The following is a 13509-nucleotide window of genomic DNA, read 5'->3' on the forward strand; positions in this document are numbered from 1 at the left end:
CTGTCGCCTGCCTGGAGCCAGGTACATCATCACCATAGTGATGGACCATTCAGACAATAGTTTCATTGAAGGACAGTCATATGCTGTCTGAATAATTGAAAAGGCACCTCCAGCATTCAAGTGGAGCTTTAACTTGGCATTAACTAAAAACAGGTGGATGCTGGCTAGCCAAGTGAGTAGAACAGAACTCTATTAAGATTTAATATTACTGCAATAGGGCACGGAAAACACTTACAAATGATCATTACATTTAATTGTACCATCTTCATCTAGAGAGGCCACTCAGTGCTCTGGGGTTTGGCATGGTTGGGGTTGGGGGGTGGGTAGCCATCTCCCCTGGGTTCCCTCTTATTTCAAACCACTCATTGATTTCTTCATCCATGTAATAGTTACAGAATCTAGGTTCTAAATCTCTTGGTAGCATGTGAAGACACCAGCTTTGGTCTTGGCTCTTGATTAAATGCATGGTCTGTAGAGGCAGAGAGCTTTGAGTACAAATCTTGGCTTGGGTACTTATTGACTATGTGATTAACTTTATTTTGTGTGCCTCAGTTTCATTTTCTGTAAATTGACATAGTAATGATAGCTATTTCAGGTGGGTTTTTTTTTTGTTTTTTGTTTTTTGTGTTTAGTTTTGTTTTGTTTTGTGATGATTTGTGATCCCTTTAGGGGAAAGCCTGAAGCCTGCCACTTAGGAAGTGCTTTATTACTGGATCATGAAGTTCAGGAATTGCAAATTGGAGTATTTTTCTTGATAATCAGTGTCTCAAAAACCAAATTTAAACACCTTTAGAGGAGTGGGTACCATCCAGTTCCTCAGGCCCCGCTAATCTCCATGGCTTTGATACTCTTCCCATTTGCACATTTTTCTTAATCTACTGGCCCTTATATATTTTTGAGTCAACAGACCCCAATGCAGCCCAATGTTAGAAAGCAGTTTGTATTATGGCCTAACGACGGAAGGGAGGACAGTTTTTTCTAGTCTTTAAAACTAAGAACAACCTGCCTATATGGCGGCAGGATAAACATTTGTGTGGTTGGAAGAGGCTAATCAAATCTCAGTGATTTTGAAACTCCACAATTTAAGAATAATTCTTGGCTGGGCACAGTGGCTCACACCTATAATCCAAGGCTAAAGGATCACTTCAGCCCAGGAATTTGAGACCAGCTTGGGCAACATAGTGAGACCCTGTCTCTACGAAAAACAATTTTAAAAAATTAGCTAGGCATGGTGGCATGAGAACCCATAGTCCCAGCTGCTCAGGATGCTGAGGCAGGAGGATTGCTTGAGCCCGCGAGGTTGAGCCTGCAGTGAACTGTGATTGTACCATAGCACTCTAACCTGGGTGACAGAATGAGACCCCCACCTCAAAAAAAATCCCGAAAAGAATAATTCCTTTGGATGAAGTGCCATGGGGTTGGGGATATTCAGGGAAGGAGGGACTAGTAAGGTCGGTTTCAGATATAAGTAGCACCTTGAGGTCCAGAGATAAAGCCCCTGTGAATTTCTGACCCATGCAAAATATTGCAGTGTTGTCTGAACCTGGTGGAATATGAGTCTTTATTCCAATTAAATGTGACCCTCAAATGGACCCTCAGTGGTGTTAAAGCAAACTAAGTATGGCCTGAAAAGGACTCCATAGTTTCATATTTGAATCTGTGTGATGAAATGTAACCTAGCTTAATAGTCAGACAAAATCAAAATCCTAACTTAATAGTATGCATCTTCAACAATAGCTGAGTGTTGGCCAATCCCAGCAGCCATACTTCAACCACTCATAGACTGCTGAGTTTTCAAACTGTGTTTAAATAAGGCAAACGCCGAGCTGTAACTAACCTTACTCCTTCTGTACCTCACTTCCTATTCCTGTACGTCACTTTACCCTTTTTGTCTATAGATATGTTCTGACCACAGGGCACCCTTGGAGACTGTGAATCTGCTGTGATTCTGGGGGCTGCCCGATTTACGAATCGTTTGTTGCTCAATTAAACTCCTTTACATTTAGTTCAGCTGAAGTTTTTCTTTCATCAGTGAGCTGGGCCTCTTTACTGTGAATCAGGCGATGTCCATGGTGCTTTGTCACAGCAGTTCTTTTCTTCCTAAGCTAGCTCGTGTTTGTCAGAGTTGGTTTTGGAAAACATCAGACTTGCAGGTAGGCAGGAGTGGCAATGAAGCTGTTCATTCCTGTACCCTTCCTCTATCACTTGCACGTGACCCAAGCTAGTTCATTTTCAGGAAGCAGGGGACATAGCAAAAATAAATTCATGAATAAGGCTAACTATGTTCAATGACAAGGCTAGCACCGAGCTGTTTTTACACATAAATTCAGTCACTCAGGCCACACAATTGAATCCCACAGCAAAAAGGCAGAGAGTTCGCTGAAAGATACTCACAGCTGTTACAGTTCATTCCAGCCCCTCCCGGAAAATTCCAAACAGAGGACATATGCCCTAGACACTGCCTGCCCTGTATGTCCTGATGTTAATCCCTGGAGGAAAAACTTAACTGGATTCAATGACAAAGCTAGCATCAAGCTGTTTTTAAATTAAACTTTCCTTGTTAAGGAAAAGGGAACTATGTGTGGCCCATGACTTTTGAACTTAGAAATATCTATATGGCCCATTAAAAATCAGCCTCATTCATTTGTTTGTTTGTTTGTTGCTTTGCCTCATTTTGCTTTGCTTTCTTATATGTAGGGATAACCTGAAGCAACATTGGAAAATATTGGAAGTGTATCTTCACCACTCTTTCTCTCTGTACCTTTCTTTAGCCTTTTTATGTACCAACAGTCAATGAGCCAGATCCTTGGCTGATAATGGCTAGGCTACTAACCTAACCAAGTGAGCTGGAGAACTTAAGGAAAGCTACTTCCCCTTTTGAGGCCACAGCTGTGCCATCAATAAAATAAAGAGTTGGACCTGTTGATCTAACACCAATTAATGTGCCGTTAGTTTCTCTGCTGAACCTCTTACGCTAGAAAAGAGTTCAATAATTCACGGACCTTGATGCAGCTACTTTCCATCCCTGTGCCCAGGGCTGACATCACTAATCAATCATATCCCTCTTTCTGAGCATAGACTCATCCTCATACCCCTTTTAACACACCACTCTAAGAAGCCAACACCAATGGAATAGAGTTGTACTCAAGTAGAGCATCCTTTGCCCTCCCAACTCTGTGACTATTCTGACCCCCCTCTACCATTAAATCATACTTGTTTATGTCGAATTAGCCATTTTTCCCCCTCCATCTTAAAGATGGTAAGGTGGAACTCACTGAATCCAGTGTTTCTTTGAGCTTGCTCAAGCAATCCTCCTGCCTCAGCCTCCTGAGCGGCTGGGACTGTGGGTTCTCATGCCAATTTGGGTAGCTGTCATTCTCAAGCTGACCTTATATATTTTTATTGGGATGAAGATACCAAAACTAAAAATTGAGACACAATGTTATGCCTCCAAATATGCTACCTTATTTTATCAGTTCTTCAAAGTCCAGAATTAAATAATCTCTCTGTGAATTGTCATGTCATGGGCCAGGTGAACCATACTAGACAAGTAGAGTCAAGCCTCTGCAACCCAGAGTGGGAAAAATCAGGTAAGTAAACCCTTTCTCTCCTCAAACACATCCATTTGTCTGAATAAGGCTTATTTCTATCTGATGTTACTAGAGATACATGAAAAGGTAATGAGAAAAATTCTCTAGAGTGGGGAAAGTATATGGAGGGAAGCAGGATGGACACCTCACATATTTTAAGAATAAAATGACCCTCAAGTTCAGTTTGCAATATGCTTATAACTGCAGAGTAGCAGTTTTTTAAAGTACGTCAAGATTATGGCTAGATCTAAGTAAGACAGCAATAGAAAAAGTAAAGAAAAAAGAAAAGGAATGCAACAGATCCCAGAAGTTTATTCTTGTCAAAATGTGCTTTTATACATGAACTATAATTAGGGTGACAACATAAGTTATTGCCCAAACCAGGACATGTTTGAGAGGGGCATTATTAATAATTGCACTGGGACAACAGGTGTAAGCCAGGACAGATGACACCCCAACCATGGTCCTACCCTTTGTAGAAACTTCTGAGTGTGAATGAATCAGAAGGCAGTAAATAAAGAAAATATATTTGACTGAGGCACAAAGTCTGTGAACACTGCCTTCCTTCTTATTCAGGGCAATAGGCATGAGGCAAAGGTAAGATAAAGACATGAGGAAGAATGTTAAAAATAGGTAGTGTTTAAAAACCAATCTGTTGTTTATAATCTATTTTTGTTTCAAAGTAGGGTGAACCAGAAGAAAAAATTCACTTAAAATGAATTTTTACATCACTAGATGAGAATGCAATTCTCAAAGACTAAGAAATCCCAATCATAGTTTTGAAACCAGCTATGTAGCTCTAACAATCAGAAGTTTCCATCTGACCCCAAAGAAGAAGTCACATTTCTGTGTTCAGGACACTGCAGGATGTTGCCACAAGGATCTCTTGACTGTCTTTGCATCATCTCAGGTTTCTTAGAGGAAAAAACTACAACATTATTTAATCTCATAAGAATTCTGAGTGTTTTATAAATTGGCTGCTTCATTTTACAAGTATCAAAACAGAGGATCAGAGATTACTTGCCCAAGATAACCCCGTTAAACACAGACAAGGATTCAAACTCACCATGTTTTACTCTTCCCGTATTGCCTAGGACAAAGGCATCAAACAAAAAATGGCAAAACATAGACTCATTCATTAGCCCTTCAATATTTATTGAGTGCCTACCTTTTACCAGCCATTGTCCTATGTACTAGGGATACAGGGATGAGCCTAAAACAGTGCCCTGACACTTATGGTCTAGTGTGAGAGGTAGGAAGAGCATTATTGGCAGAAGGAACAGCACATGCAAAGTTGTGAAAAGATGATCTCTTGGTCGTGTTGGAACATCAAAGATACTAATCCGGCTGTAGAGAAGTGAGATAGAGAAGGCTGGAGAGAAAACCACGGGAGAGAGTTTGTGGGGCCCTGTAGCCCCAGGTAAAGACTTTGCATTCTAAGTAGAATGAGAAATCAGGAAAATGTCATGATGTTATTTATAGCAGTGGGAAGCTTGGACTGTAGGGGGCAAAAGAGGCAGCAGAAAGACCTGTGAAGAGGTGCCCGCGGTCTTCACAGATGCTAGAGATAATGGTGTTAGGTGAGAGAATTAGCAGTGGAGGTGATGAGAAGTGGATACAGCGAGGGTGTACTCTAAAGGCCATGGGAAATGATTTGCTAATAGATTAGATGCTGGCCTCGGGTGCCAGAGAGGTACCAAGGAACTCCTGTTAGTGGAACCACGAATGCAGATTGGGAACAGGAGCAGGAGGCTGAGCAGGCAGGCGGGATCTCATTTGGAAGTTCTCTTCAAATGGAAGGATTTCAGATGTTAAGGGAAACTTTGGGGAGTTTTAAGGAAAGGAGGAAAATCATTCCATTTTCCTTTTGGAGAGATCACTCTGGTGACTGTTTGGAATGGATTAGGGAAAGGAGGAGAGGAGAAGCAGTGAAAGCAGCTGGGAAATTAAATGCTGAGTTAGGTGGGGGATTATGAAGGCTGGGACTGAGACAATGGCCATGGGGATGAGGAAGAGAGGCTACATTTGAAATATTTATGGGGCAAGCGAGTTAATTAAAAAAACAGTGGCTTATTAGATGTGAGAACAGAAGGAGAAGATTAAAATAGTCTCTCTTTCTGAACATTCTGAAGTCTGGGAGGTTCAAGAATCTCAGCAAATCCCAGATTTTCTTAAAGGGCCAGTAAATGTAAATTAATGAACAGTTTAAAAAAAATCTTCAAAGAAATATAAAGAGGTTTTAAAAGGGAGAGCAGAGGCAAGATATTTCTTTTTGTATTGCACATTTTTTTGTATTGGGTCCAGAATTTAAATTTATACCAAGAGTTTGAATTGTAGTGATCATTGTGTTGACTCTGTATACCATAAATAAGTGTAGCCATTATATAGGGTGGCACTTTTACACTCTAACGTGTTGTCTGTCTCAAGAGGTGCCTTGGAAGTTTACGGTCTGACTGTAATGATGCTGCCCATCATTGCTGCAAATTTTCTACCCTTTTTGAAGGAGGTTATTTTTAAAGTCAGCTGGACATTGCATCAGAAAGAATTCCCACTACTTTGGCCACCAACCTAATTTTTACTTTAAAATAGAAATACCCTGGCCAGGTGCTATGGCTCATGCCTGTAATCCCAACACTTTGGGAGGCTGAGGCAAGTGAATCACTTGAGGTCAGGAGTTTGAGACTAGCCTGGCCAACATGACAAAACCCTAAAATTACAAAAATACAAAATTACTACTAAAATACAAAAATACAAAAATTGCAAAAATACAAAATTACTACTAAAAATACATAATTACTACTAAAAATTACAAAAATACAAAATATAGCCAGGAATGGTAACATGTGCCTGTAATTCTAGCTACTTGGGAGGCTGAAGCAGGAGAATCTTTTGAATCTAGGAGGCAGAGGTTGCAGTGAGCCGAGATCACGCCACTGTACTCCAGCCTGGGCAACAGAGTGAGGTCTCAAAAAAAAAAAAAAAAAGAAAAAAAAGAAACACTCATCTCAATTGTCCACTTTGTTCACACAACTTGGCTGTTTCAAAAAGTCACGTCAGTGTACAAAGGATGAACATTTTCTTCACAGAGGTTATGTAAGATGCTGTGCTATGGGTTCTTAAAGCTGTGTGGAACCACGGTATCGAAGTTTCCTTTTAAGACATGGGGGTTCTATCTGGTATCTCGGCCTTTGGGCTTCTTCTGGCTTCAGGGCTCTTCCTCCCTCCCACCTTTATTTTCACAACTTGTCTTTCAGAATCAGTTGAGCTCTCTGTGTCCCTAGAATTCATCCTCAGACCGCCAAGGCCAGATTGTTTATCCTGTGCACTCCTGGGCCTCCAATGTTTACCTCTGTCCCTACCAGATTGTAATATTCTATCAGCTGCTCTCACCACGTATCTGTGATCTCTTAGAGAATTGGAATTGATCTTTTCATAGCCTCTAGCACTTAGCATAGGGCCTAAGTGCTAAATCAATATATATGCTTAATAACTGAATAATGGCTAGCTCTAAAGGATTAAAACAATGTTTTTCCTTTTTTTTTTTTTTTTTTAAAAAAAAGCAAACTCAAAATAGTTAATCTAAACTCTCTTGGTAACAACTTTAGCCAGGGAGTACTCATTTGGAGGTACGTACATACTCTGACATCTGGGTGTCTGAATTATTTTATTGGTCAGGTAGAATAGAAGGCTAGCTCTAAAGGATTAAAACAATGTTTTTCCTTTTTTTTTTTTTTTTTTTTTAAAAAAAAAGCAAACTCAAAATAGTTAATCTAAACTCTCTTGGTAACAACTTTAGCCAAATGAGGGAGTACTCATTTGGAGGTACGTACATACTCTGACATCTGGGTGTCTGAATTATTTTGTTGGTCATATAGAATAATAGGAGTCCATTTTAAAGATACATTTTTAATTGGCATATCTCTAAACACAATAGCAGCAGCAACTAATCTTAGGCAACTGGCTTTACACCACCTCCTGTGGCAGAAACCACCAGTTATTCCTTACTAACAGACTCTCCATTTCATTAACAGTAATGATGCATATGTCTACATGCTCCTTTGAGTTGGCTATGGCCTTGTGACCAAGTTCCAGCCAGTGAGCTGGAACAAAGATGTTGAGAAGGACTTCCAGAGGGCTCCCTAAAAGGTAGACAGACATTCTAGGAAAGCTCTTTTCCCCATTCTCAATTGTCTTAGTCCATTTGGGCTGCTATAACAAGATGCTATAAACTCAGTGGCTTATAAATAATAAATTTATTTCTCACAGTCTAGAGGGTGGGAAGCCCAAGATGAAGGTGCTGGCAGATTTGGTGTCTGGTGGGGTCCTATTTCCTGGTTCACAGACAGTGGCTTCTCCATGTGTCTTCACATGATGGAAGGGGCAAGGGAGCTCTCAGGAACCTCTTGTAAGGGCACTAATCCTATTTATGAGGCCACCATCCTCATGACCTAATCACCTCTCAAAGGCACCCCCTCCTAATACCATCACCTTGGGGTTAATGGTTCAACATTCATATGTTGTAACGTATGAATTTGTGGGGGGGACATAAGCATTTGGTCAGTCGCACTGGTACTTGCACTGAGCCGTTTTGGACCATGAGATTACCTAGAAGGAGCAGTCTGTCTCTAAGATGCCAGAGCCAAAAGAACAAATTCTGGGATCCCTGTGATGTCATGGAACCAATATCTTAGCAGCAATCTGCCATCTCCAAACATTAAAAAAAAATTTTTTTTGAGACAGTATGTTGCTTTGTCACCCAGGCTGGCATGCAGTGGGGTGATCATGGCTCACTGTAACCTCAAACTCCTGGACTGAAGAGATCCTCCCACCCCAGCCTCCCAAGTAGCTGGGACTGCAGGTGCGTGCCACCACACTGAGCTTAATAAAAAAAAAAATGTTTTTAGAGATGGGGTCTCACCATGTTGCCCAGGTTGGTCTTGAACTCCTGACCTCAAGCAATCCTCCTGCCTTGGCCTCCCAAAGCACTGGGATTACAGGCATGAGTCATTGATCCCAGCCTCCAGATGTCTTTGCATGTGGAAATGAAGCCTTGTGCAGTTAAGCTGTTATTATTTTGGATTTTCTATACCAGGCAGCTACACTTATTCCTAATGAGCTTAGGTGTTTTACAGAGAATATTTCAGTTAACCTTTACCATACCCCTGTGAGTTAGGGGTTATTGTCCCCACTTCTCAGTTGAAGAAATTGAGATAGCAGAGTTGAGTTTGAACCATGACTGCTTGACTCTAGATCCTGTTATTATATGAGAATGGTCCTCTGTTTTGAATGATTTATGCATCTCCACCTATATGGAATTGTTGACTTTATACTTTCCTATACATATCTTTAGATCCCTCTTCTTTTTATCTTCTTTTTCATGTGATCAGAATTTATGGTTGGACAGGAAGCCAGAAGGACTTTGTTTTTAAAGTTTTTGGCCCAAAGAATGAGGTAAAATAAAATGTGGCTCAACCAAAGGGCATGTTCTATTATTCTCTGTATAGTTGGAGTTTGTTTTAGAGAGACACTGATGCTTCCTTTGTCCTACTTCATCTTCATGATGCTCTGAGAGCAAGACAGAATGACTGATGTTTCTGTTATTTAATGAATAAGAAGACTGGGCCAGTCTAGGGATGCTGACCACATTTCATTGTGTACGCAGGATCCAATACCTGAAGTTGCTCTGTCCTGTCTGGGGAGTTTTGGAGACCAATGTAGACAGTAATACACTGGAAGAATTTTAGAACTCAGGAGAACCTCTCTAATATCACTCTCTCAATATATTTCTTTTAATTCAATTCTAATTATCAAAACTTACATAAAATATTTATACCAAGAATTTTAAAGAACTCTAAAATAATCAGAAAGGATAAGATTACAGGTAATTTTTCACCTGTTTGTTGGGGTTGTGAAAGGGCCATGATGAAAACTTACTTTATCTGGACTTCATCTGCCACATCTTATGCATTTGTAAAGAGATAATTCAATTTCTAATAAATATCTCTTGGATTCCTTTATAAGATATTTAGCTTAGCCGTGTCGTTCCCTTTCATCTAGTGAAACTCACTCTAGCTCTTAAGAGGATCATGTCATTTTGCACATCAGTGAATAGCCTCACATCTCCTGTTTCTACTCACAGCAAACATCCTTGAGGTTAGAGCTTGATGGTTAAATACAAAGAGTCCCAAAGCCCTAAGATTCCACAGATGCTTGTTGAATTACCAGGATGCTCATAGACTGCAAATACTTAACAAAAGGAGTTTCTCCTCCTTGACACCCCCCTCACCCTCGCCCTCAACACTCTCACTCCCACAAGTGAAAGAGAAAAAAAATCCCACTTCAAACAGTGCACCTGGCTATAATCTTTTCTACTTCAACTAATTGCTATTTGCAGTGGCATGAGGTCGGGGGATGGGGAGGGGGTGGAGACTTCACTGGCCAATAATGAAGTATCAAACCACAAAATGATTTCATACGGTCGATTGTTCCATTCCAGGGCAGCCAACATCTTACATTAATTTTCAGTTGCAGGAACTATAGTTCTCATACAAAGAAATACATTCCTAGCAAGGTACAGAAATTAATTTTCAAAATGACCTTAATGCAAAAGCAGGCAAAGAGTTTCAAATTGTTTCAGAGTTTCAGAATGACTTTTACAGATGTCTGAAAATCACTCAACTTCTGGACTTTTAAAAACCTTTAATGTTCTTAAAAGGGGCAAACCCCAGTTTTTATAATTGACCGAGGTTTGAATTACACTTTCATGTTTGTGACTGTTTGTTTAACATCTGTCTAGTCAGATTGTACATGTCATGTGGACAGAAACTTTGCCTATTTTTGTTCACCACCTTATCATCAGTATTCAGCAGAGTGCTTGTAACATAGCAGGCATTCAATAAATATTATTGATTTCATGAATGAATGAAATCCCAAGGCTATAAATAATTCTTTAAATGTTTGCTATAGTAATATCCTGTTGCCAAATGGCCAGAAGGGAAGAGAGAGAAGGAAAGGAATTTATAAAATTTTATAAATGTTATTATTTATAGAATGCCTTATGGAAGTGGAAATATTTTCACATATAGTAATAATAATGGTGATTATCAGTAGCAGTAGAGTTATTATTAGTAACAGTAATAGTCATAGGGTAGTGGTAATAGACTTGAGTGATTATATGCCAGGTGTTGGGCTTTGCTCTTTGCATGAATCACATTTTATATTCACAGTTCTCTGTAGGGTAGTTATTTGTATTATCCCCCTTTCACAGATGAGAAAACTGAGGCATAGACACATAAATAACTTTTTCAAAGTTCCAGGATCACATAGGTAGGAAGTAGCAGATTTTGAACTAAACTTTATCCCATCTGTAGCCCATTTTCCCCTTTTTTCCTTTCCTTTTCCGTTCCTGTTCGTTTTCTTAGAATAGCATATTGATGGTAGACATTGCAGTTTGCCTCTTTAAGCATCTCTGCCAGGTCCCTTCTCCCTGACTTTCCTAATCTATGAAACTAGAAAGCTACCCACTTTATTTCCCAACATCGTCTGCACAACAAACTGGCCATGTGACACAGTTTGGGGCAAAGAGTTAGAAGTGGAAGTCAGCAGAGAGAGGCTGTGAGTGAAGACTTGGAAAAGCTCCTGATTTCTCGAAAAAGGGAACAAGGTAGCTGGCATTCCCCTATTTCCCATCTGCCTTCATTCATTCTTGGATGTGATATTTGTCTGTCAGGGGATGCAGAAGTCATTTTGTAACAATGAGGCTAAGACAATCACAGGACAGTCAGCCCCAGCATAGTGCGCCCCAGTCACACTTTATATGTTGATGTCTTGTTACGTCCGGTAAACAAACCCCCATTTGTTTCAGCTATGGTGAATCTAGCTTGCACGATTTGTAGTTAAAATCATTACAGCTGATGCCAATATGCATCTTCTAAAGTTAAGGCTGAGACTTAGGAAGCTGCTTCAGGTGTAACCAGAGGAAACTGGCTTTTGGTGATAAAACAAAAAATAATCTCACTTGTCTTGATGTTGAATCTCGCAGCGTGGGGATATTGAAATCTCAAGTCAGATAGAATGCACTAGATTGTGAAATAAGGTATAAATATCTATATTTGCCATTGTCTTTCCAAAATAATCCCAGGCAGTGAGTGTTGCTAATAAAAAAGTGTTAAGTCAATGCTTTGCAACTTGTAATCAGATTAAAAGAAAAAGAAATCCAGAGACAAAGAGGAAACCTGATAATCCATGCATGGATGTCCATACATTTAAAAGGACCCTGCATCGTTGCTCAAAAAGCCCAAAGAGCTTTTGTGGCCTGACATGGAGAACTCATAGGGACTGTGATCAGTCATTTAAGAGGTTGTGTAAATTCCTGCCATTCTTTTTGCTGTTTGTTACAGTAAAAGGAAAAATTTCTTAAAACTTGCCTAAGTGGTAATCTCAAATTAAAGAGTTTCTCGTGTCCCGTATTTGTAAGCCTGCTGGTAGCTCTCTACTGGTACATGTGGCTCTTCTGTCAATTTGGAATGATCTCCTCTGTCTGGGTAGGACATTCTTGGCCTTTAGGAGAGAGAGATTATTCATCTGGACTGTGGCATAAATTAATCTGGCAATTTGTTTCTGCAAATCATTCAATTCAGTTCCTTCATTCATTCAACATCATGAGAGACATTTAAGGGCTGTGTGTCTTGGAGTGCTGCCTTGTTGGCAGTCAGAAATGGCTTGATAGTTTCCAAGGAAAAACTGATGACTTAAACTTATTCATATTTATTTGCAAATTCAAAATGTAAAATAATTGTGGTTGTCACAGAGATTCCATTATATTTTTACAAGTTGTCTTGCTAATATTCACTTAACTGACTAGTGTGTTTTTACCTCGTTTGTGTATTTGCTGAAATGAGAATTTGCTGTGTTCTCGTTTCCCATCATTATTGTGTGTCTTTACAATTCTCATAAATAGATAAGTGTCTCAAAAGTGATTGGCTGAACATAATGTTAATGATGACGATAGGTACATAGTTATTATAGCTCAAAATAATGTCCTATACATGAACGGGAAATAGAATTTGAATGTAAATGTGGATATGTATGTCTTGGAACAAGTGAATATAAGTGCTAATGTGACAAGTTTCTGACAGCTCCCCCCGCTCCACAAATGTCTGCATAGGAATAATCAGAATGGATTTCTGAGGGTACATTTTACTATAAGCGAATTACACCCAAGTAATCCTGACTTGAAAAATGAATGAATGAATGAATGAATATCTGAAGGTCGGTTATATTACTTGTCAACACCTAGGCTATTATGTGTTTTGAATTTTTTAGAATAGAAACATAAACCCAACAGCATTTTCAGTTAATTTTTAAACAAAGCTTGATGATATGATTGTTTAGTGCTTGAATTTCTCTAAAACAAGATCAGAATAATGCATTTTGATACAAAATTGGCAAATCAGTTAAGTCAGTGAAGAGACAAAAGTTCTTGAAGTATCATCCAAATTCATATTTAGCCATACTGTGGTTAAGATGATTACAATAAAAGATACTATGCCCTCAAGTTCATGAAAAATACTATGCCCTGAGAGAAATCAGGGGCCTTTGGCAAGACTCCTTTATTCAGTGACACTTTTGGACTTATTATTGGTAGTGCACAAGGGAAAGAAGTTGCTATGGCTTCATTGTTAGATGAATCTATTGATATGCAGAGTGTGAACCAGTTCCTAGCCTTTATGCAGGACACGTATGAGGGGAAAGTGCAAGACAGCATCTTGTTCCATTTAATTACTTAAGCCCCTGCCACAGGAGAGGGCATTCCCATGCAGTTAACAGTTATTCTGTGATTCATGCGCTGGCTGCAAGAGGTGGCTAGACTCAGTAGTGAAGCATATCTACACAAATAAAAGAGCTGCACTGAATGCCA

General features: G+C 39.5%; 1 long non-coding RNA gene across 1 annotated transcript in view; it reads left to right on the forward strand.

The window, feature by feature from the left end:
* Window positions 1-13509, forward strand: part of LOC105507058 — a 38626-nt gene that overhangs the window by 5296 nt on the left and 19821 nt on the right. The gene's annotated exons all lie outside the window — the stretch shown is intronic.

This window comes from Colobus angolensis, unplaced genomic scaffold (genome assembly GCF_000951035.1).
Source record: "Colobus angolensis palliatus isolate OR3802 unplaced genomic scaffold, Cang.pa_1.0 Scaffold10, whole genome shotgun sequence".
Lineage (NCBI taxonomy): Eukaryota > Metazoa > Chordata > Mammalia > Primates > Cercopithecidae > Colobus > Colobus angolensis.